The sequence below is a fragment of the Pipistrellus kuhlii genome, unplaced genomic scaffold, assembly GCF_014108245.1.
Source record: "Pipistrellus kuhlii isolate mPipKuh1 unplaced genomic scaffold, mPipKuh1.p scaffold_m20_p_21, whole genome shotgun sequence".
Taxonomy (NCBI): Eukaryota; Metazoa; Chordata; class Mammalia; order Chiroptera; family Vespertilionidae; genus Pipistrellus; species Pipistrellus kuhlii.
In genome coordinates, this window is record NW_023425520.1 from 12,526,078 (window position 1) to 12,550,817 (window position 24,740).

At 54.0% G+C, this 24,740-nt stretch overlaps 1 long non-coding RNA gene across 1 annotated transcript; it reads right to left on the reverse strand.

Moving 5' to 3' along the window:
- Nucleotides 1-2,917: 2,917 nt before the first annotated feature.
- On the reverse strand, nucleotides 2,918-23,833 carry LOC118726114. The gene is made up of 2 exons (XR_004990216.2): nucleotides 23,792-23,833; nucleotides 2,918-3,001 (listed from the first exon to the last, which is right to left on the reverse strand). It is a non-coding gene; the product is annotated as an uncharacterized LOC118726114 (long non-coding RNA).
- Nucleotides 23,834-24,740: the final 907 nt, after the last annotated feature.

Consider the following 24,740-nt stretch of genomic DNA (forward strand, 5'->3'; position numbering starts at 1 on the left):
GACGCGAACCCTGCCTGGTCCCTCTCACCTCCACTGGGAGCCTCGGTGAGGGGAGAGGGCACAGCAGTTTTTCCAGGAACGGCTCCCACGGTTTGTTTCTGTCCCAGAAGCTGATTATTAGAAATCAGAGGCCAGAGCAACCACTGGCCCTGTGCTCAGCGTGCAGAGACGGCTACTTCCTATTGTGCCAAGAAGTGAATTCTCCTTCGGAAGCGTGACACTGGCGTGTGAAGTCGCATGTGGCTCTCCGCGTGGGGGAGGTCAGACATGTCCTGCAGCACCGGCGTGAGCGTGGACGGCCTTCTGCTGCCTCGTGCCAGTCACAGGTGTCAGCTGCTGTGAATGAAGACTTTTTCTCTAAACTTAAAAAAAAAATTTTTATTGATTTTTAGAGAGGGCCAGGGCTAGGGAGAGAGAGAGAGAGAGATATCAGGATGAGAGCATCATGGATCGGCCGCCTCCTTCATGCCCTTCGGATGGAGCCCGCAGCCCAGGGGTGTGCCTGGCCCGGGACCCCGTCAGTGCCCTCCGTTCCCGGCTGGCGCCCAGCGGGAGCCGTGCCGCGGGCCCTTCCGCTCAGCGTTTGAGCCTGGAGTTGTTTTCCTAGTTTCACATTGGAGAAAATAGACACTGAAGTAATTTCCAGCAACGCCGGGGTCAAGATGGTCAGTTTACAAAGGAAGAAAATAGGAAATCCTTTTTTACTTGAAAAATTCATTAGTAGTTTAAAATGTGTTTTCCATCTCAAATTCCGTGCGATGTTTACCCTGTGGAGTGGATGGGACACTGATCTGAGGCCGGGGCTGGGTGGCTGGCGTGTTTGGAAAATAGGAATGTTGCTCAGGCCCAGTCCAGGGGGCCCCTCTGGCTGGCCATGGGCACGGCACGCTGTCTGCATTGGAGGGCAGCATTGGTGCCCGGCCTCCCAGCTGGTGAGGAGAGATGACAGAGCAGCACAGATCCCGCTGCTGGCTCCTCACTCAGCACAGGCCGCATTAGACAGCTTTAGGAGCCCCACGAGGTGAAAACGGCAGCGTGGGACGGAGGGAAGACTTTCCCAGCTGTGACAGAGTCCAGCAGGAGCCGGGACCTCCGCCCTGGGGGGGCATTCACGCTCTGGGGGTGCCTGGCCTGTGTCCTCTCTGCTCAGCGTGTGCTTCCTCCTGCCTGTGTGTTGTTGTGGTTGTGCAGCTTGGTTCCGTGCTACACAGCAGTGACTTCATGGGAAAGGGAAGGTTTGCAAAGAGCATGAACGGAGGGAGGGCGGGAGCAGGGTGGGAAGGGAAAGAGGAGGCGGGGGCCCATGGCCAGTCAGAAGAGCCCCCTGGTCTGGGCCTTCCCCAGTCTTGAAGGCTCTGCACCTTTGGTCTCCCCTTTGGCGTGGTCCCTGCCTCCATGGGCAGATGCCGCATTCGAAATGCACCCTCTGCAGGGGAGGGCGTGTTTATGCCCAAGAGAGGGCGTGGGACCCCATGTGCCGGACCCACTGCGGGCGAGAGCCGGCACCACCCCCTGAGACGCGGACAGAGGCCCTTTCAGTGACATAGCCTGTAAGCTCTGCACAGCTTTCACACGCCTGGCCCTTCCAGCTTTCCAGTTTGTCCTAGCACGGGGCCTGGCGGCTCCAGATTAGGAGAGATAGGAGGGAGTTGGGTGTTCTTCAACAGAGATTTAAAAAAACTGACTCAGCCGAAACCGGCGTGGCTCAGTGGTTGAGTGTTGACCTACGAACCAGGAGGTCCTGGTTCAATTCCTGTTCAGGGCACAGGCCCAGGGGGCAGGCCTGATCCCAGTGTGGGGGCGTGAAGGAGGCAGCCAATCAAGGATTCTCTCATCATTGATGTTTCTAGCTCTTTCCCTTTCCCTTCCTCTCTGAAATCAATAAACATATTTTTAAAAAATAACAATAAAAAATGACTCCATCAGGATGCAAGCACATTTGGTCTCATTTCATAAATGCCCCTGAGGGACTCTGGGAATGAATGAGACCTGTCAGTAAGTAATTATAGGAAAACTTGAAATTCCGATAAGAAGCTTTGCAAAACAGTCAGAGGCAGCGATAGAAACGTGTGGCCTGGAGGGGTCTCCCTAGAGTCTCAGCACAGAATGGGCCCCACTGTCTGTTTTGATTTAACCACTGAAACGTGTTCGCCCTGGGGGGACGGACGAGCTGGAGTTCGGGGTTTTAGACCGAGGGCTGGGCTGGCGACTCCTGTGTGAAGAGCCGAAGGAGCCTCCTTGTCTCTGTGGTCTGGGGCCTGCTGAGCCGCTCCTGTGATGAGAGCAGAGTGCGGGGGAGCCCGTGTTCGCAGCCCGAGGGACGGCCTTGGGCCCTTCCTCCCCGTCGGGGGTCCCAGAATCACGGAGATTAGCCCACCGGGCCTGCGTTCCGTCTTGTTCTGCTTTAGAACCCAACAGCAGCTCAATTCCTTCTTGTCCCTCAGCCGCCCAGCTCCCCATCCTTCCAGTACCACCGCCTCCTTGGCAGGACCTGTGAGAGGCACCTCCAGCTCCGCCCGGAGCTCTGGTGCTCCGGTCAGACTCCTGGGGCGGAGACGGTGGCTTCGTCCAGCACAGAGAAGGGCAAATGCTCCTTAGATCGCTGGGCGTGTTTGCTGTCCAAACACAGCCTTTATTATCTGATTACGTTTTTTCCAATCCTCACTTAATATTTTCCCATTGATTTAAAAAAAATGTTTTTATTGATTTCAGAGAGGAAGGGAGAGGGAGAGAGGGAAACATCAATGATGAGAGAGAAACACTGACTGGCTGCCTCCTGCATGTCGCGTACTGGGATTGAGCCACAACCCGGGCAAGTGCCCTTGACTGGAATCAAATCCAGGACCCTTCAGTCCGCAGGCCGATGCTCTACCCACTGAGCAAAAACAGCAGGGCTCCACTGATCGTAGAGAGTGGAAGAGAGAGGGAGAGACAGAGAGAAATATCGATGGGAGAGAAGCACATCGATGGGTTGCTGCCTGCACGCGCCCCGACCGGGGCCCTCCCATGTTTTGGTTAATATGTACTAGGTCCTTCCAGACCCCATTCTTGTAGTCGAACTTTCCCAAGGGGCTTCCCAGGATCCTGCCAGCCTGAGACAATTGATGTCTCTCGTGGCTTCTCACTGGCTGTCGCCCGTGGTCCCTGATCGCATTAGCACTGTTGCCGTTCACTGTCTGCCGCCTGGTTGAGGTCGGGGTTGTCCTTTCCTTTCTGTCCACCCACCAGGGTCACACGCGGGCATCAGTACGTGCTTGGGAGTGAGTGGAAGGTGGGTGTGCTTTGTGTTTCCCTGTGGTTATAAACATCACTGAGCTCAGTGGTGGAGCGTCGATCTGCGGACTGAAAGGTCCCAGGTTTGATTACGGTCAAGGGCATGTATATTGGTTGCGGGCACATCCCCAGTAGGGGGTGTGCAGGAGGCAGCTGGTTGATGTTTCTCTCTCATCAATGTTTCTAGCTCTCTATCCTTCTCCCTTCCTCTCTGTAAAAAATCAATAAAATATATTTTTTAAAAAAAGTTTAAAAAACCCACTGAAAGCCCAGTCAGGGTGGCTCAGTGGTGAGTGTCGGCCTGTGAACCAGGAGGTCACGGTTTGACCCCGGTCAGGGCATAGGCCCCGTTGCAGCTTGATCCCCAGTGTGAAGCGTGCAGGAGGCAGCGATCCATGATTCTCTCTCATCACTGATGTTTCTCTCTCTGAGATCGATAAAATATATTTAAGAAAACAACACTTACTGAGAGTTCAGCGTTCACTCAGGTACACGTATGTGCGAGTGGAAAATCCTCCCCAGGCTCATCACGGAGCTCGAGCTTTCATCGAGGGCCCACGGCCTAGCACGTGTCTGCTCCTTTGTGTACAAGGAAAAGTGGGTTACTGTTGCTTTTATTTTGGAATATTCCGTATAAATTTATCGTCTCCACTAGATGCAAATTCCTTGAGAATAGACTTTATTTTATGTCCCTGGCATTTTCAACAATGCTTGGCACATTGCAAATGCTCGGCAAATGTCTGTTAAATGTCTGACAGCGATGGACACTTGGCCCAGCAGTGGTAGATACGGCACACATTCACCATTTTGAGGTAATTTACTTCAAAGCATTTGAGTGTATCAAGAAAAGCCTTCAGTTTTGAATAATTTTTCTCAGAAATTAGTGTCATGTAAGGCCTGTTAACTAAAATCTATATTTTAACAAGAATTAAGATGATTATTATTTTTTTAATTGTTAATTTTGTTCTTTTTTCCAAACATTGAGAGACTTTATGGGGAGGGGGTGGGGAGATTCCCACCTGGGATCCGACTTTTTAAATAAAAAAGTGCCTACGAAAGAAGGGATTAGAACGCTTTGTGCACTAGCTGCGCTGGCCCCAGGACACGAAGCCGCAGTGGCTGAGTGGGCGGGAGAGCTGGGGCGGCCTGGCCACCGCATGCCCACGCTCTCCCTGAACATGAGGGTGAGATGCTCGGGGGACTAGGAGCCCCCAGACCAGGGGCAAGATGGCAGCAGGAGGTGCAGCTGCTGCAGCTTCGCCCAGGACCGCGGCAGCGGGCGCAGTGGCCGGGCAGCTGGCTGCGCCTCCTCAGCGCGGAGCTCCTCGCCACGCGGGCGGGCGGGCGGGCGCTGGGCAGAGGTGGAATGGAATGAACAACATAAACTGATGGACGGAGTGGACCCAGAGCCATGGAGGCAGGAACCGAGTGCGGAATCTTGGAGGGAAGGAGGGGAGTGGGGGTGGGAGGTAACCAACCTAAGACCTTGTGTGGCCCCCGGACACAGCCAGTGAGTGGTGAGGGCCTGGGTGGGGGGATGGCGGTTGGAGGGAGTGAGGAAAAGGGGGACGGATAAGTAATACTTTCAACGATAAAGATCTATAATAGTAAAACGTAATATGCAAATCGACCCAATGACCAAACAGCAGAATGACCGTCCAGACAACCTCTGGACAACCACGCCATGATACCAACTGGCACCTGCAAGGTGGTGTGATGTGATTGGTGTGATGTGATGTGATTGGGGGGGGGGGGGGCGCCATCATCCCATGATCACCCTGCAGGTGATGGATCAATCAGGGGGCTCCACAATCGCCCCAAAGAGGGAGGCCTAGGCTACCCCGAGGTGGCAGCACTGTGGTGGGTGGGCGGGGCCTCCCTCTATGGGGTGATCAATAGCGACAAATAGTGGCTCCCAGGCTGAGAGAGGGCACAGGCCAGGCTGAGGGACTCCCCACTCTCTCTAGTGCATGAATTTTGTGCACCGGGCCTCTAGTCTATAAAAAAAGATTTTCCTGTGATCAGAGAAAAGAGCCTGTGAACTTTCTAGAGAGAATAAACTCAATGAGGACATGCAGGGCTGAGAGAGGGGACCCGGAAGAAGTCCTGCAGGCAGATGTCGTAAAAGGTATGAAACAGTTATGAGCTTGGCAAGCGTGTGCATGGAACTGCACACAGAAGCAGCGCTTATCTGGGGAAGAGCAGCAGGTTTGAGGACTAGCTTTGTGTCAATTTGTTTGTAGAATGAAGGCAGCAAACCAGCTCAGGCACGCATGAACAGACTGCTGAGCTTGCAGTGACCTCGGCCATCTCAATTGCTAATGTTGCTCCAACTTGCTTATATTCTCAGGAGAGGCCTGGTACACAAAATTTGTGCACTCGTGGGGGGTCCCTCGGCCAACCCATGCCCTCTCACAGTCTGGGAGCCCTTGGAGGATGTCCAGCTGACGGGCATCCTTAGCACTGCCCTGAGGCAGGAGACTCCCACCACTCACATTGCACTCAGCAGCCGTGAGCTGGGCTTCTGGCTGAGTGGCGCTCCCCTGTGGGAGTGCACTGACCACCGGGGGGCAGCTCCTGTGTTGAGTGTCTGCCCTCTGGTGGTCAGTGTGCAGCATAGTGACCAGTCGTTCTGCTGTTTGGTCAATTTGCTATTAGCCTTTTATTAGATAGGATAATTTCTTCCATCTGTTCCTTTTTTTTAATATATATTTAAATATATTTTATTGATTTTTTTTACAGAGAGGAAGGGAGAGAGATAGAGAGCTAGAAATGTCGATGAGAGAGAAACATCGACCAGCTGCCTCTTGCACACCCCCTACCGGGGATGTGCCCGCAACCAATGTACATGCCCTTGACCAGAATCGAACCCGGGACCTTTCAGTCCGCAGACCAATGCTCTACCGCTGAGACAAACCGGTTTCGGCCATCTGTTCCTCTTAAACATACTGTTTTTCTCTCTTTTCACCTACTCTATTTTGCCTACTTTTCTGAGCTCTTAAAATATTTAAATAGGCTACCCAGTGGTGGGTAGCCTATTTTTGTCTTCCTCTTTTGTGTTTATGATAGTGATAATTTTCGTTTTTTTAATATTTTTTATTAATTTCAGAGAGAAAGGGAGAGGGATAGAGAAATAGAAACATCAGTGATGAGAATCGTGGATCAGCTGCCTCCTGCACACCCTACACAAGGATGCAGACTGCAACCCAGGCCTGTGCCCTGACCGGGAATTGAACCTTGACCTCCTGGTTTACAGGTCATTGCTCAACCACTGAGCCACACGTGTCGGATGACAATTTTAAGTTATGTATCAGTGCCTAGTAAAAACCCATTTGTAGTAGAAATGTGGCAACTGTTGCTAATGATACCTTGAAATGACTTCAGACTCACATGATCTTTTCTCTTCTTTCAGGTAAGTGACTGAATGGGGATATGAAGAGCTGACAATTCAGATGACAGCCATGTTGCAAAAGGTACTGCGCGTTTCATATGGCATCACGGGGGTCTGATGAGAGGACACAGAGGCTGGGATGTAGCACTATTTTGGTAAAAGCAGGGGTGGTGTGTGTATGTGTGTGTGTGTGTGTGAACAGGTTTAAAGGTGTTATAGCTTTAAGATTAATTAGGAGAAATGTAATGAATGATGGAACTTTCTGTGGTGTAGGAAGAGAAGTTGAGCACCTTGTCGGGGGCTGAGGGGGGGGAGGAGTTGGGGAGCAGACAGACTGGATGCCGTGGTGGTTGGGTTTAGGGGTTCGTTTTCTCTGAAGGACTTGTGGTTTGTTTTCTGCGACCAAAACTCACCTCAGAGTTGCTCATAACCTGATTCCTGCAAGCGTGTCCCTGGATGATCCTATAGATCATGTTCGTGTGGAGAAGCCCCTATTCTGTTTGTATAGAGTGTCCCCAAAATGTGTACCCACTTCGGATGATTATAAAGTCGCTGCTTATTAACATACTATGGTTCATTTTCAAAATGTAAAGGAACCTGCAGAATGAATGTTGTTGTTTTTTAATGCCTGTTTCCAACCCGATGACCATGCTGGCCCAGGCGCTGCTGACAACGGGAAGCAGCAGAATCGCAAACACCAACACTCATTTCGGCTGGTGTCTGGCGCCCTCAGCCGTCCCCTGCTGCCGGTTCTGTGCCATGAGCACGCCTAGTGGGTACACCTTCTCCGTTCAGAGCTGTCTGGCTGGAGGACAGGGTCCGGGGAGGCGCCAACTGTGGGGTGGGGCTCCGTGCTCGGAGACGCCCGCACAGGCCCACTCGCAGGGAGGGAGGGGAGGAAATGCTCGCCCCCCAGGAAGAGGAGGACGTTAGGACCTGGGCTTCAGCCCAGTCTGACGTTAAAGCTGTACCTCTTGCCTAGAGGGCCTTTCCTAGAAGAACCTTCAGTTCCTGTGGAAACCGGTGTGCCCGGCGGCAGGAACAGCTGTGCCGTGACCCGTTCGATGAGCTCTGGCACCCTGACCTCGGGGTTAGCATGGGGGGGCTGGCCTCGGGGTTGGCATGGGGGGGGCTGGCTTCGGGGTTGGCCTCGGGTTGGCATGGGGGGCTGGCCTCGGGGTTGGCATGGGGGGGGCTGGCTTCGGGGTTGGCCTCGGGTTGGCATGGGGGGCTGGCCTCGGGGTTGGCCTCGGGGTTTGACCTCCGGGGTTGGCCTCGGGGGCTGGCCTCAGGGGCTGGCCTCGGGGTTGGCATGGGGGGCTGGCCTCAGGGGCTGGCCTCGGGGGTTGGCCTCAGGGTTGGCCTCAGGGTTTGACCTCCGGGGTTGGCCTCGGGGGCTGGCCTCAGGGGCTGGCCTCGGGGTTGGCCTCGGGGTGGCAGCCGTACCTTCGGGGTCACACCGAGACCCTGACTGAGACTAGCGGGTCCAGGTGGTGCTTGCACTGAGGAGCAGTGCACTCCCAGGAACCCTGTGAGCCCTGGAAGAGGAGCAGCGGCTCCACTCGCTCACAGAATCACACTCACCGCGGCTCCCGCCTGCAGGCCCCCGCGGCCCTCAGCCCTCCAGCTCTCCAGCTCGCAGTGACGGGGTCAGGGTGCTTCCGGACAGCGCTGCCCGCTGGAGGAGGTGGAGGGACCGGGCTCCAGGAGGCCGCGCCCGAGGGGGAGGCTCAGTGAGCACCTCGGGACGCCTCGGGGACGCCTCGGGCGGAGCAGCGGGAGGTGGCTCGGACGGGTTCTACCTCCCATGCCTGGAGGCTCCCGAGGCTGCGTCCTATGTCCGCCCCTTCGGCCCGGCCGCGGAGACACGCCCAGGTGCGGGCACGGCTGCCCGTGGCCACGGGGCCGAGGGCAGGTGCCGGCGGCAGCCCCGGAGGGCACCACATGGGTGTGGCTGTGGGGCGACATTCACACCCTGTGAGTCACAGGGGGAAGGGGAGGGAGAGGGGAAGGGAAGGGAGAGGGGAAGGGAAGGGAAGGGAGAGGGGAAGGGGAGGGGAGAGGGGAAGGGAAGGGGAGGGAGAGGGGAAGGGGAGGGGAGAGGGGAAGGGAAGGGTAGAGGGGAAGGGGAGGGAGAGGGGAAGGGAAGGGTAGAGGGGGAGGGCAGAGGGGAAGGGAAGGGTAGAGGGGAAGGGGAGGGTAGAGGGGAAGGGGAAGGGAGAGGGGAAGGGGAGGGTAGAGGGGAAGGGAAGGGTAGAGGGGAAGGGAAAGGGTAGAGGGGAAGGGAAGGGGTAGAGGGGAAGGGTAGAGGGGAAGGGAAGGGTAGAGGGGAAGGGAAGGGGTTTTATTGGTAGGGGGAAGCGGACGGGGTAGAGGGGAAGGGGAAGAGGTGGAGGGAGAGGGAGGAAGGGGGTAGAGGGGAAGGGAGAGGGTAGAGGGGAAGGGGAGGGTAGAGGGGAAGGGTAGGGGGGGGAGGGAAGAGGAGAAGGGTAGAGGGGAAGGGAAGGGGTAGAGAGGAAGGGGAGGGTAGAGGGGAAGGGTAGAGGGGAAGGGAAGGGGTAGAGGGGAAGGGAAGGGTAGAGGGGAAGGGGAGGGTAGAGGGGAAGGGAAGGGGTAGAGGGGAAGGGAAGGGTAGAGGGGAAGGGGAGGGTAGAGGGGAAGGGGTAAAGGGGAAGGGGAGGGTAGAGGGGAAGGGGGGAGGGGGATAGAGGGGAGGGAGGGTAGGGTGAAGGGGGAGGGTTAGGGGGAAGGTAGAGAGGGTAGAGGGAAGGGTAGAGGGGAAGGGAAGGGGTAGAGGGGAAGGGGAGGGGAGAGGGGAAGGGGTAGAGGGGAAGGGGAGGGTAGAGGGGAAGGGAAGGGGTAGAGGGGAAGGGGAAGGGTAGAGGGGAAGGGGTAGAGGGGAAGGGGAGGGTAGAGGGGAAGGGTAGAGGGGAAGGGGAGGGTAGAGGGGAAGGGGAGGGGTAGAGGGGAAGGGGTAGAGGGGAAGGGGAGGGTAGAGGGGAAGGGGTAGAGGGGAAGGGGAGGGTAGAGGGGAAGGGTAGAGGGGAAGGGGAGGGTAGAGGGGAAGGGTAGAGGGGAAGGGAAGGGTAGAGGGGAAGGGGTAGAGGGGAAGGGGAGAGGGTAGAGGGGAAGGGGAGGGTAGAGGGGAAGGGTGGTAGAGGGAAGGGAGAAGGTTAGAGGGGAAGGGGAGGGTAAAGAGGGGAAGGGTGGATGGGTAGAGGGGAGGGTAGTAGAGGGGAAGGGAGGTTTAGGGGGAAGGGGTTTAGGGGGAAGTGGAGGGTAGAGGGGAAGGGGTAGAGGGGAAGGGAAGGGTAGAGGGGAAGGGTAGAGGGGAAGGGGTAGAGGGGAAGGGGAGGGTAGAGGGGAAGGGGTAGAGGGGAAGGAGAGGGTAGAGGGGAAGGGGAGGTAGAGGGGAAGGGTAGAGGGGAAGGGGAGGGTAGAGGGGAAGGGAAGGGTAGAGGGGAAGGGAAGGGTAGAGGGGAAGGGGTAGAGGGGAAGGGGAGGGTAGAGGGGAAGGGAAGGGTAGAGGGGAAGGGAAGGGTAGAGGGGAAGGGGAGGGTAGAGGGGAAGGGTAGAGGGGAAGGGGAGGGTAGAGGGGAAGGGGAGGGTAGAGGGAAAGGGTAGAGGGGAAGGGAAGGGTACCGTGATAGCACGGGAGCCACAGAGAAGGTTTTCTGAGCTTCCCAGTGCTCTCAGGGCTTGGTGAACATAGGGGTTCGAGGAGAAGGCAGCAGGTACTGCGTCTCAGTTGTGGGAAATGTGTGGGTGATGGGAAGTGAGTGTATTTTTGTCAGCCTGTGATGTCAGACATTTTTAGACTTTGGTGGCGCCCATTTCTTTCTTTTTTTTGTGCACACACAAAGCAATATTGGAGACATTGCCTACAATGGTGGGATTTTGAGCCTTTATTCTGCCAAATATTCTCCCCTAACTTGCTGACATTCAGATAACTCAGTCTCTCTGTTTTCCGAAGTAGGATTTCCTGAGAAAAGTCTCACAGGGAGTAGTGCTGGAAGATGCTAGATTAGATTTGTTCCACTTAATGCCTCAGTTACCCTGGTCTCAATTAGATAGGGAGTGGTTGGCTCTGACCTTTCAGAGCTTCAAGGTTGACCAGCCTTCCACATCTTTCCATCAGTGAGACAAAGGTGGGGTTCCGGTGGAAGGTAAAGGGGAGTGAACGTGATGGATGGAGGTGTGACTTGGGTGCTGAAGGCATAGTGCGGGTGCAGATGACGTGTTGTAGAACTGTAACCGACAGCCTGTCCCTCCTGAGCCAGTCCTGCAGAGACAGGGCTGGATCCTATCCCAGTCCTGCCCAGTCACCCACAGACACTGCCCCCCCCCCCCCCCCATGCCAGCTGCTCCGATGGACGAAGGACGAAGATTACTGGGGAAGTGGGCCAAAGGGCACACCAAAGGGGCAGCTCACAGCTCATGGGCGGGGATTGCACAGGCCTGCGGTGTGCAGGGCTGGGGGTCTGCAAAGGGCTGTGGCTCTGGTCTCTGCACAGGCTGTGGGTCTTCCCCTGACAACAGGCAGCTCCCGGCGGGGGAGGAGGGAGCCCCCAGGGCCCTGCACCCCCAGCCAGGGTGGAAGGAGCCTCTGTGACCAGAGCACAGGCACGGCCCACGGGGCAGACTGACATTTCTCACCGTGACCGCCGGGCCGCGTCCTGTCTCTGCCTCTATCAGAACTGTGCCCCTGAGGCCTGGGTAGTTTTGTTAAGCAGTGTCATCCCCACAAATACAACAAAAAGCCAAGTCCTATGAATTTTTCTGCAAGGAAAGAGCAGCATCTGGGGGAGTGTTCCTGGGCCGCAGGTATTCTTGCACCCTCAGCGGAGACCTGGGGGTTGGGGGTGGGGAGCAGGCCAGGGTCAGTAGGCCCGGGGTGGGGGGGGGCGCCTTGCTGAGATGAACACTTACTCTTTAACAAGAAAACCCGATTTCTCCCCCAAGGCTCCTCCATCTAATTTGTATGAGTCACTTACAGTCCTAGCAAAGCTTCGAATTCCTAGAGTCACTGCTGTGTAGGTAATCAGGGCGGAGGGTTTGGGTTAATGAATGTCCTTACCATATTCTTTTTCTTATAAAAAATTTTTTATTGCCCTAACTGGTTTGGCTCAATGGATAGAGCATCAGCCTACAGACTGTGTTGTGGGGTCGAACCCTGGGTTCAAAATAAGACCACTGGAGGCTGATGATTAAAAAAAGCAGGCAAGGGTTTATTGAAAAACTGGCCAGGACGGCCGGGAGAGCACCACACGCAGGTGGAGCCCACACAACCGCATTGTTCCAGTTGTAGGCAAGTCTTTTTAAAGGTCCAAACCACAGGAATTTTTCTTTGTTCTAAATTCTAAAGGCTGGGAACATTGGAATGTGGCCCTATCTTGCAATAGCCGATAATACAGAAGCAGAGCTCAGCGGTTAATCTCTAAAGGTTATCTACATTTTCTACCCCTGAAGCTACTGAGTAAGCGGGAATCAACGTCCTGTATTTCTGGTCCCAGGCAAAGGTAAATTGCCTTAGTCTCCAGGTCTCCACCTGGAAGCTGAGGTAACAACCCTATGTTTAAGCAGGTACAGAAGCCAAAATAGCAGGGTTAAATTTCAAACAGCAGTTTTTACCCAAGTATGGTTGCTACCATATTTCAACTGAAGGGTCCCAGGTTCAATTCCGGTCAAGGGCATGTACCTTGGTTGTAAGCACATCTCCAATAGGTGTGCAGGAAGCAGCTGATATTTCTCTCTGTCCCTCTCTTCCTCTGTAGAAAATCAATAAAATTTTTTTTTTTTTTTAATTGATTTCAGAAAGGAAGGGAGAGTGAGAGAAAGAGAATCATGGATCAGCTGCCCCCTGCACGCCTCACACTGGGGATGGAGCTCAGAAGCTGGGAATTGAACCGGGACCTCCTACGTCGCTGCTCAATCCCTGAGCCATGCCAGCCGGGCAGACAAATTCTTTAGTGTTTCAAATGTTGTGAAAGCACGAACGGTGGAGCGAGCATGTTCTGCTCGGCAGGTTTTAGAATGACACCAGCCCACATCTGAACCAAGGTGTGCAGGCAAAGCCAGGCCTGCAGGAGCCCCTGGCCAGGAGCGTGGGCTGCTCAGTGGCCCAGGGGACACTCTGCAAAGCACTCACAGCGGCCGAAGCGCTCCAGGCTCCTCAGAGAACTAAGAGCTGCAGACTCGTGGGAAGAGCCCATCACAGCTCCCTCAGCACCAGAGACTGAGTGCTCCGGGTAGACACAGTAAATATGGTAAACAAGAGAAAGGTGGTAAACACAGTAAATGCGGTAAACGCGGTAAACACGATAAATGCAGTAAACAGTGAATTCGGTAAAGTGGGGCTACAGTACACACATAAATACGGTAGGAAGGTCCTGTGTGCTCACGGGGACCAGCCCAGGGTCCTCTCCAGTGTGCCGGCAGCACCGGGAGAGGGGCCTCTGCCGGAGGGCAGGGCGGCAGGGCGGGACTCACCGCCCGGCCCTGTGTTGGCAAGAACCCAGGCCCTGGGGTTCTAGCCCTGGCCGCTCTGGGCGAGCTGTTGGCACGTTTGCTTTGGCTCTTTCCCCGGAGAGCAAGCCCCCTTCTGCCCAGCGGCGAGGCTCAGTGGTGAGCGTCCACCGGGGACCAGCAGGTCAGGGTTCGTTCCCGGCAGGGCCGGGCCCGGTGCGGCTCCCTCTGGTGCGGGCGTGCAGAAGGCGGTCCATGACTCCCTCTCACCATGGATGTGTACCCTCTCCCTCTCCCTTCCTCTCGGACATCAGTACAGATGTGCTTTTTAAAACTGGCAGCGATGCAATATGATAACAGCCGGGAGAAACCCTGGCAAAGTGGCTGCAGCGGGGTGACAGGAGGTGTCCCCCCGGACTGCGGCTCCAGGGTGGCTGCGGGCGCTGGGACAGTCGGTTGTCCCGGGAAGACTTGGCTTCCTGTGTGGAGATAAGAAGCACCCAGAACCTCACTGCTGCTGAGCACAGTGAGGGAGTTAGCGTTTGTGGGTGACGGCTCAGTCAGGGGATCTGCTTGCTCCGTGTTCATGTCCATGGCCGTGCGTGCACCCCACTCACATCTCCTGTGCTCTCTGGGGAGATATGAGTGGGGTGTCCCCACAGCCCCCACAGCCCCCCACATCCCCCACCGCCCCCCCCACAACCCCCCACAACCCCTCACAGCCCTCCACCGCCCCCACAGCCCCCACAACCCCTCACAGCCCCCACAGCCCCCCACAGCCACACTGAGTGCTCCCCACAGCCCCCCACATCCCCCACTGCTCCCACAGCCCCCCACAGCCCCCACAGCCCCCACAGCCCCCCACAGCCCCCCACAACCCCTCACAGCCCCCACAGCCACACTGAGTGCTCCCCACAGCCCCCACAGCCCTCCACCGCCCCCACAGCCCCCCACAACCCCTCACAGCCTCCCACAGCCCCCACAGCCACACTGAGTGCTCCCCACAGCCCCCACAGCCCCCCACTGCCCCCACAGCCCCCACAACCCCTCACAGCCCCCACAGCCCCCACCACCCCCACAGCCCCCACAGCCCCCCACAACCCCTCACAGCCTCCGACAGTCCCCCACAGCCACACTGAGTGCTCCCCACAGCCCCCACAGCCCCCCACAGCCCCCACAGCCCCCACAACCCCTCACAGCCCCCCACCGCCCCCACAGCCCCCACAGCCCCCCCACCCCACTGCCCACCCCAGCTCCTCCCGGGCCTCTCACCCATGCTCTGCCAGGAAGCACGCCGTTCCGGAAAATCGCACCGGAACAGGGTGTGACACAAAGGCCTGGGCTGCCTCCTCACTAAAACGCGCTCTCCAGTGACCACGGCAGCAGCGCTCCCGCGTGAGAGGCTGCGCGCTCGCTGCTCACACGCGTGCTGCGCGGAGGCTCCCGCGCGACTGGCCGCCGGCACAGCTCTCCCATTGTCGGCGCTCCCGGCATCTCGTTTCCTCAGTGATCTGCTGGAATCACATTAGCGGCAAGAGAAACACAATTAGGGGCATTTCACTCGTAAAGGTTATTTGTCTGGTGCCAGGCCAGCGTCTGCCTAATGACTTTATGTTGCTACTAACAAGATAATAGGGAGACACAAGAGGCATACTCATCTGACAAGTCATTCTTTTGTGTGTGTGTGTGTGTGTGTGTGTGTGGTTTTAAAAAATACATGTTTATTGATTTCAGAGAAGAAGGAAAAGGAAGAGAGAGAGAAACATCCATGATGAGAGAGAATCCTGCATCGGCGGCCTCCTGCACGCCCCACCCTGGGGATGGATGGGCCCTGACCAGGAATCGAACCCTGACCTCCTGGTCCATAGGTCGATGCTCACCATGGAGCCAGCTGGCCAGTGACAAGCCATTTTTAAATACTCTGTGGACCCCAAGAGAGGCCAGGGACATGCCTCACCGTTCTGCCACAAAGGGGGCCATCTGAGCAGGCACGGGGAATGTCTGTTTGCTTTTGAAAATGATTGCCACGTCCCTTTGTGTTCGCTCCTGCTGAGAAGTGATGCCGTTAGCACTTCCGAGGCTCCAGAGCCGGGCGCACAGGGTCAGAGCCATCAGTGCAGGCGCCAGGGCTGGGACCCGTGCTCGGGGACAGCTGTGGCAGGCCGTCTGAGCACAGCAGTCCTGCATGGTGACGGACGCAGCTCAGCGCCCACGTCGCACAGAAAGCAGCCGAAGCAAAGGAGCCTCGTGGACTCCTTGGACGTTCTTTGTTAGTTTTCTTATGGAAAGCAGCATTTTAGTTCAGACTGCTGTGCAATCCCGGGTGTGACATTAACGGGGTTCCGACCCTGTGCACCCCCAGCCTTTGGGAGCCTCTGAAAGGCTAGTAGCATTGCTTCTCGTTATGAGGCCCATTGGTTTGTCCCTGGGGCATCATCTATCTTGGATGCTACTGTCCCAGCTGGGACCCTCTGAGAAATGGCCAGCTGCCCCCCATCCTCCTCCCCATTTCCCCCTCCCCCCACCCCCCACTCCACACCCCCTGTTGTCTGTACGATTCCAGCATTTGAAAAGGTTGGCAGACATGTACTGAAATATTGCTGAGGGAGTTTGCTTCTTTGTCATGGAAGGTCCCAAATGTCCCTGTGAGACACTCATCTTCCTCGTTTTGAAGAATGCCCTTGAAATCACGGCAGGAGAGTAGTCAGTGATGTGGGAGAGGGTGTGTCTCTGGCCAAGTGAAAAGCATATTAAACAAGAACATATTAGAGCATATTGGCAAAGAACATAAACTGTTGTCACCTAATTTGGTTACAAAGGAAAAATATATAATATATAGACATAGAAAAAAAATATACACAAATACACATACACACAGATATATACACACACAAATATATGTATTGTACACACAAATACACATACACACATATACACACACACAGATATACACTCAGAAATATATACACACAAATACACATACACACAGATATATACACACACAAATATATACACACAAATACACATACACACAAACATATACACATAAATATATACACATAAATATATGTACACACAAATAAATATACACACAAATATATACACCAATATATACACACACAAATATATACATATAATATATGTACACACAAATATACACACATATATCGAATATATACACACAGATACATACATACAAATATACATACACACAAATATATATACACACAGATATATACACAGAGATATATACACACAGATATATACACACAAATATATACACACACAGTATAAACATACATAGATATACACACAGATATATACACACATGTAAACACAAATATTTATACACACAGACATATACACACATATATACACACATATATATACACACAGATATATGCATGCAGATATATACACACATGTGTGTATATATATGTACACACACACACATATACACACTCATATATACACACAAATATGTACACCCACAGGAAAAAAGAACCATGGATAGACGTTTTGCTGTGCCTTACTTTCTTCATTTAAAAAATGATGATGTGATTAAGGAAAGTCATACTTATAAAATGCTAGGCCATGTCAGGCGTAAATAGCGTTTCAGTGTTTGTGAGTGCTGTATAGATTGTCATTATACACATGTATTTTCTTCTGATTCCTTACTTTTCTTCACCAGTTTTCTGTAACCAACATGTTACTTTTGTGATGGTTATTTAGAAACATATTACCCACTTCTAGAGTTTCTTCAGTTCCCAGACTCTGCTGTCCAGGAGCAGGTGCTGCCGTGTGCCTGGAGGACACAGGCGTGGTGACGTCCCCTGCGTGGGTGGACGTGCCCTAGTGTCTGCCTGCCCCTGGGCCGCAGGGCCCCTCCGGGCGCTGGGAATGCTGGTTGGATGAATGAAAGGGCAAAATGCAGTCACTCGGTACTCAGGGGTTTAGCTTCTGTGTTGTGTCATTTATTTTTAATTAAAATATTTTTATTGATTTTAGAGAGGGAGAGAGAGATAGAAACTTCAGTGATGAGAGAGAATCAAGGATGGCCACCTCCCACGCACCCCACGCTGGGAATGGAGCCTGCAGCCCAGGCATGCGGCCTGACCGGAATCCAACCATGACCTCCTGGTTCACAGGTTGATGCTCAACCACTGAGCCACGCCGGCCGGGCTGTTGTGTCATTTACAGACGAGGAAAGAGCCGCCTCACCACCAGTGAGGCCGCGGTGGGCCAGCGTCAGAGCCCAGGGATCCCCTGACCGCCGGAGGGACAGAGCGAGCGGAAAGGCCCACAGTAACGGAAGGAGGCACACCAGCTGCCCCACCTCTCTGAGGTCTTTTCTGGGTTTTACAGAAGGAAGCTGTGCAGGGGCAGACGTAGGGGCCCTGGGGCTGTGCACACCTCCCCGCTCAGGCCACCCTGACCTGTGTCCATGCCAACCTGCTGTTTATTCGCTCACCTCTATGTTCCCTTCTGTTCGGAAAATAAAACCAAGAAGATGTTTTCCCTGAGTTTCTCACACACATCGCCATCATTTTGGGGGAGGGGGAGTGTTTTACATCAGCAATAATCTAAAGGATTAGCCACAGAACCAGGCTATGCTTGACATGTTGTGTTGGTGGGTAGGCCTGGTAACCTGGGCCCTCTGCGGAGGGGGTGGCAGTCTCCGTGGCAGGAGGCCTGGCTAGGCACAGGTGTAGGAGGGGCGGGCTTCTGCAGGGCGGGGGAGTGACGCGCTGATCCCACAGGAATGGGGAACTCCCGCACAGTGAATGGGAAGCCCCTCCCACTCACCTGCGCTTGTCAGTGACAGGTCACTTAGAGCGGAACAACAGCCGAAGCCGGTTTGGCTCAGTGGTAGAGCGGAACAACGCTGGAAACCAGAGCGAGAGCCAGCTCCGGCCGTCCCTGGGCGCCAGGCCCAGGGCCCCGGCTGGGCGTCGGACGCCTCCGGTGCTGGCTGTGCTGCCTCCTCATCTTCACCGTGCGGGCGTCAGCCATGGAGGTCGCCTCCAGCTCAAATCCTTCTGATTTCTCTGTGTATCCACAGGTGTGTGTGTGTGTGTGTGTGTGTGTGTGTATACACAGAATGAGGTCTCACAAAAATAATCGCAGAACGAAGCCTATGATTCTTTTCCTCTCCCCTGTTTCGCTGTGAACATTGTGGGATGGCGCTGTGGGGGCGGTGGAGCGAGCTGTGAGACTGGACTTCACGTCACTTTCTGGCACCGCGGTAACAGCCTGGGGCAGAGCTGGCATGGCATCGGGCCGGCCCTGGGCCGTGGCCAGGACGTGTGGATGGGGCTTGGGGGCCCCAAAGGAGAGAAGCTGCGGTGTGTGGGCGCAGTCTCACTCAGCCCACGCGTGTCGCGAATGTTCGTATTTAGCCAGAGCAGAGAACGCTTGCACACTGAGCCCACATGACCCGCGCGCTGTCGGGGCGTTGGGGCCCGGCCGCGGCCAGGCGGTTCCTGACCCTGTGCTGGCGTGTGGTCGCCTGGGTGCCTGGGGGCATCATGGGGGCAGGACTTCACGAAGCTCATACCCGCGGATATTCGCCCCAGTTTAATGAGAAGTTTTGCTTTCAGTCTTAGGGTTTGTTCTAAGTTAAGCAAGAAATGACTAGAATTATTGCTTCTGCTTTCCTAACCCGAGACCCTGAGGGCGGGAGTGGGGGTGCTGCCACTGCGGGTGGCGAGCCGCAGGGAAAGTGAGAGCCGCATCGCTCCAGTGAGCCGGACGCTGTGCCGATGACGCCCAACACGGCACGGTCTCTGACTCACCGTCACCGGCGGGCAGCTGCTGGGCGCCCCCTCTGGCCGCGCTGGGTCACCGGCAGGTCCCCTCACCGCCGCCGGGGCCTGGGCTCCTGCTGGGCAGCTGCGGGAGGCGGGAGGGGTGGCAGCAGGTGGATGAGCCCAGTGACGCTGAGGCACAGGACCCACCCGAGGGGCACCCTCTCTGGCTTCCTGGAGAACGCCGTGGCACGCAGCACCTGCAGCGCCTTGGACCCGGCGACAAGGTGGGCATCTCCGTCCCCGAGGAGCTGCAGGCATGCCCGGCCCTGGCCCGGCACCCATCATAGTGCAAGCCTTCCCCGGGCCCTGGCACCCAAGGCGGGCACCTCCTCACACGCAGCGTCCGGAAGATGGGGCGGGCGGGTGTCGGGAAAAGGGGTGCCCCTGGCCCTTCCCCTAAAGCTTAGCACCCGGAGGAACAAGTACACCCGCACCTTGTCTGCTTCCCACCCTTGGCCATGTTGGTGAGAACCGACGCAAATCGCTGACTACTTGGGCTCTGTTTTAGTAGCACAGACAAAACTAAGCCTGAGAGGATTAAAAGTTAAGTAGTTCCACCATTTGGAGTTTACCCTAAGGACATGATTGGACAAGTAAACAAGGAGGCCTGCTTGTGGCTGTTTATCAAAGTCCTGTTCTTGAGAGGGGAGAGTTATCAGCAAGGGGAATGCCATTAATAAGGAGAAATTGACATGTCATTGTACCAAACAAGCAAGTATTATGCAGCCACTAAAAGTGATGGCATACAATCTAGGCACAAGGAAGCTGTGATACAAAAAGGAGAAAATCTTATAATAATAAAAGCATAATATGCTAATTAGACTGAACGTCCCTCCAGATGTCCCTCTGGACAGCCTTCCGGTGAAGCCTGGGCTGCGAGGGAGGCCGGGTCTGGGTGCCAGGCGAGAGCGGTGCGGGCAGCGAGCGGGTAAGGAAGGCGTGTTCACCACAGATTCAGTGCATTGGGCCTCTGGTAAAGCTGTAAAGAAGAATGTGTGACATAATCCCGGTTTTGCAAAATGCTTCCAAGGACATTCACAAAAAACCCCACAGTACTTCATTTTTGAGTCATTTTATGGGTCATTTTATTCCATTTTACACCCTTGCTCATTTTCTAAACTTCTTATACTGAACATGGCTTGGTTTTATAACTAGCTTGTTTACAAGTCAGCTCTTTAAAAGGCCATGATTTTCTTTTCTAATGTGACTTAAGGATTAAATGATAGGAAAACAGGTGAAGTAGTTTCTATGTAAATCGCTTTTCCTTCTGGTTTGTTTGTTTGTGGTTTTCTCATCCTTGTTACTGCCACCTAGTGGCTGACAATCCATTTACTCTCTCACTGTTTCAGATTATATCCCCCAAAGGTAGAACCCCAGAGATACACTGGTAAATATTTAACAGCTGGCTCTGCACAAATTATATGTTTACACATTTCCGGTAAGTTTTGCTTATATAAAGGATGCACACAGTTTATGTAAAGGCAGGAAGCACTCTGCTTGGGTTACATATGCCGAATGTGTTACCACGAGCGCTCTCATCGACTGCTGCTGAGCCATGTATCTGCAGCAGCCTGTGGCTGAAGCCGAACTCTGATTGGACACATGGAATTTTATCCCATTTCATGGACTCTCTTTTTCAGTTTTCCTTCTTCTTCTTTTTTTTTAAAATAAATCTTTATTGTTCATATTATTACAAAAGTTCATTTTTCCCCCTCCACCAGGTTCCCACCCCACCCTCTGCCCTTTCCCCACCCCCCCCATTGTCCTCATCCATAGGTGCACAGTTTATGTTCAGTCTCTTCCTATACCCCCCTCTCCCCCTTTCCCCAAGAATCGTCAGTCCACTCCCCTTCCATATCTCTGATTCTATTATATTCACCAGTTAATATTGTTCATAAGATTTTTTTTAATTCCCTTGGTTTTTAGATTCACGTGTTGATAGTTACATATTTGTTGTTCATAGTTTTTATCTTTATTTACTTTCTCTTCTAAAAGAACCCCCTGCAGCAATTCATATAATTCTGGTTTGGTGGTGATGAACTCCTTTAGCTTTTTTTTATTAGTGAAGCTCTTTATCTGGCCTTCGATTTTGAGTGATAGCTTTGCTGGGTAGATTATTTTTGGCTGTAGGTTCTTGCTATTCATTAACTTGAATATTTCTTGCCATTCTCGTCTGGCCTGCATGGTTTCTGTTGAGAAATCAGCTGACAATTGTATGGGTGCTCCTTTATAGGTAACTACCTGCTTTGCTCTTGCTGCTTTTAATATTCTCTCTTTGTCTTTTGCTCTTGGCATTTTAATTATGATGTGTCTTGGTGTGGTCTTCTTTGGATTCCTTTTGTTTGGAGTTCTGTGCGCTTCCTGGACTTGTAAGTCTAATTCTTTCACCAGGTGGGGGAAGTTTTCTGTCACTATTTCTTTCAGTATGTTTTCGATATCTTGCTCTCTCTCATCTTCTGGGACCCCCATAATTCTGATGTTGGTTCGCTTGAAGTTATCCCAGAGGTTTCTTAAATCATCTTCAACTTTCTGGATTCTCTTGACTTCTTGCTTCTGTGGAGGAGTATCTTCTGGTTCTTTATGTTCCAAATCTTTGACTTGATTCTTGCGATCCTCCATTTTGTTTTTAGGACTCTGTATAATATTTTTTAATTCAGACAATGTATTCTTTATTTCTTGTTGATCCCTTATTAGTTCTTGTTGATCCCTTATTAGTTCTTGTTGGTCCCTTATTAGTTCTTGTTGATCCCTTTTCATCTCCTCATAGGTCTTATCAACCTTTTCTAGGAAATTCTTAAAAAACCTTATAAGCGTGGTTTTTTACTCTATATCCAGTCTCTTCTTTTCCTCCATTTCTTTTGTTTGTGATCTAATTCCTTGTCTTGGCATTTTCACAGCTTCCCTGAGTTGGTAGGGTGGCTTTGTGTGCTAAGGTGTCCTATATGGTTCAGTGAGTCAGCCTCCCAGTTACCTGAGATGGACAGTCTTGGTGTAGCCCTTTGTGAGATGGGTGGGCAGTCTTGTTGTTAAGCCTTGCTTGTTGTTGGTATCACTGGGAAGTGTTGATCTCCAAGCCAATTGGCTATGAGGATCAGAAGTGTCTCAGCTAGGAGGGTTTCTGTATTCTGCTTGGATAGGCAGAGTCTTGGGGTGGCACAGACACGCTTTGTTGAATCCCGCACAATTGGTTGTAGGCGCGAGCACCTCTTTGGTATAGGTGCAGACAAGCTTTAGATTCCTGTCTGTCCCTCCCTCGGAGAGTCCTATTGGCAGCGAACGAGGAAGCTAGCCACTGGAAGGGCCTCTATGCTCTGCTTGGATGGGGCGTAGTCTCAGGTGGTGCAGACAAGCTTTATTCAGCCCCTCCCTATGACGGCCTGGTTTCTGAGTCCCACAGTAATGGCTGCTGGCTTCACACACCTCCGAGAGATCTCTGCCCACTGCCTGACAGACTGGCCTCTGTCAGCGCAATAGGGTGGTTTTGTTTTCCTCCGGAACAAGAAAGCCAGCCACGCATAAGCTGTCCGCCCTCTCTGCGCGCAGGGAGTAAGCTGGTAGTGAACTCGGCCCGCCCTCTCCACGCTCCGCAAGCCAGCCGGCAGCGAACTCTACGGCTGCTTTTTCGCTCGCACAGTTTTCCGTACCTTCACAGTTCCTGAGGTTCAGCGCACCTTCTCTCTCCTTCCCAGATGGTAGAGCCTCCCTTCAGCCAGCTGTCCGGCGCTTCAGGGTGATGTTTCCCCGGTTTTTCAGTTCTAAATTCAAACTTGTGGTAGGCTGCATTCGGGTGTCTGCCCTATGCCGCCATCTTGGTTGTCTCCTCCTCAGTTTTCCTTCTATCTGTTATGTTTTTATTTGAATTTACTAGAGGCCCGGTGCACAAAATTTGTGCATGGTGGGATTGTCCCTCGGCCCAGCCTGCACCCTCTCCAATCTGGGACCCCTTGAGGGATGTCCGACTGTCCATTTAGGCCCACTGGGATTGGGCCTAAACGGGCAGTTGGACATGCCTCTCACAATCCAGGACTGCTGGCTCCCAGCCGCTTCCCTGGCTCTGCCTAATTGCCCTTAACCACTTCTGCCTGCCAGCCTGATCACCCCTTAACCACTCCACTGCCAGCCTGATTGAAGTCTAACTGCTCCCCAGCTGGCCAAATTGCCCCTAACTGCCCTCCCCTACAGGCCTGGTCCCCCCAATTGCCCTCCCCTGAAGGTCTGGTCACCCCCAACTGCTCTTCCCTGCCAGTGTGGTCACCCTCAACTACCCTCCCCTGCTGGCTCAGTTATCCCTAACTGCCCTCCCTTGCAGGCCTGGTCCCCCCAACTGCCCTCCCCTGAAGGTCTGCTTTTCCCTGCTGGCCATCTTGTGACCACATTAGGGCTGCAAGGGTGTGATGGTTAATTTGCATATTACCTCTTTATTATATATATAATATATATGAGGTCCAGTGCACAATTTTTGTCCCTCAGCCTGGCCTGCGCTCTTTCGCTGTCCAGGACCCCAAAGGGGTCCTTAGTGCTGCTATGGAGGCGGGAGAGGGGCCTGCCACTGCTGCTGTGCTCACCAGCCATGAGCCCGGCTTCTGGCTGAATGGAGCTCCCCTGTGCCAGCCCACTGACCACCAGGGGTTAGCTCCTATGTTGAGCATCTGCCCCCTGGGGGTGAGTGCAGGTCATAGCGACCAGTTGTTCTGTCGTTCAGTCGATTTGAATATTAGGGTTTTATTATATAGGATATTTTAAATCCATTGATTTTTCAGGGAGAGTGGAAGAGAGAGGGAAAGGCAGAGGGAAACACTGATGTGAGAGAAACACATTGATTATTGTCTCTGGCAAACTCCCCAACCAGGACAGGTGCTGGGAGGAGCCTCCAACCGAGGTCTATGCCCTTGACTGGAATCAAACCTGGACCGTTCAGTCCACAGGATGACGCTTTATCCACTGAGCTGCACTGTCCAGAGCTAGATTTGATATTTTAAAGCACATGTGTCAAACACAAGGCCCGCGGGCCAAATCCGTCCCGCCAGGCCTTGCAATGTGGCCCGCACCGCGCTGTCATCACTGCACTCCGCTGCGTTTCCATCACAATGACAGTTTATGACTGTTCAGTAAACCATTCGGCCCTCGATTTAGGCTGGATTTTAGATTTTGGCCCCTTCTCTGATTAAGTTCGACACCTCTATTTTAAAGCAATTTATCAAAATTGGAGGCCCCTGCAGAGGGCGACCTCAGGCTGCCCCAGCGAGAGCAGCTGTTCACATCTACCCCGGCCGTGGCTCCGGTGCAGTGACTCTGGAGGCGCTGACCACAGAGCGGCATTTGTGCAGCTGGCGGCTCTGGCCCTCCTGCCCTCCTGCCCTGCCCCCATCTGCACCATAGCCGCTGGCCTGGGACCCAGGGGGCACGGGGGGCGGGAGTGTGAGTGGCTTCTTTGTCTTCCACGTCAGACCAGAATGACCCCGATCCGGGCGGATCCTGGCGGCAGAAAGAAGAGCCTTTTATTTAAACAGAGGAGCAGGTCACGCTGCAGCTCCGGCCGGCCTGGGGAGCTTTGTCTCCAGAACCCCCACCCTGCCCTGACAGACCGCCTCAGAGCCAGCCTGGGGTCCTTGGAGGCGGCCGGCTGCCTGTGCGGGACCCAGCGGCCGTGCTGCTGCCGAGGACCCCTCCTGGAGGTGCCAGGGTGCCCTGAGCGATGCCCGTCCTGGTGACGGCTTTAGAATCAAAAGCCAAATCGTGGCCAAAATCGGTGTGGCTCAGTGGATAGAGTGTCGGCCTGCAGACTGAAGGGTCCCAGGTTC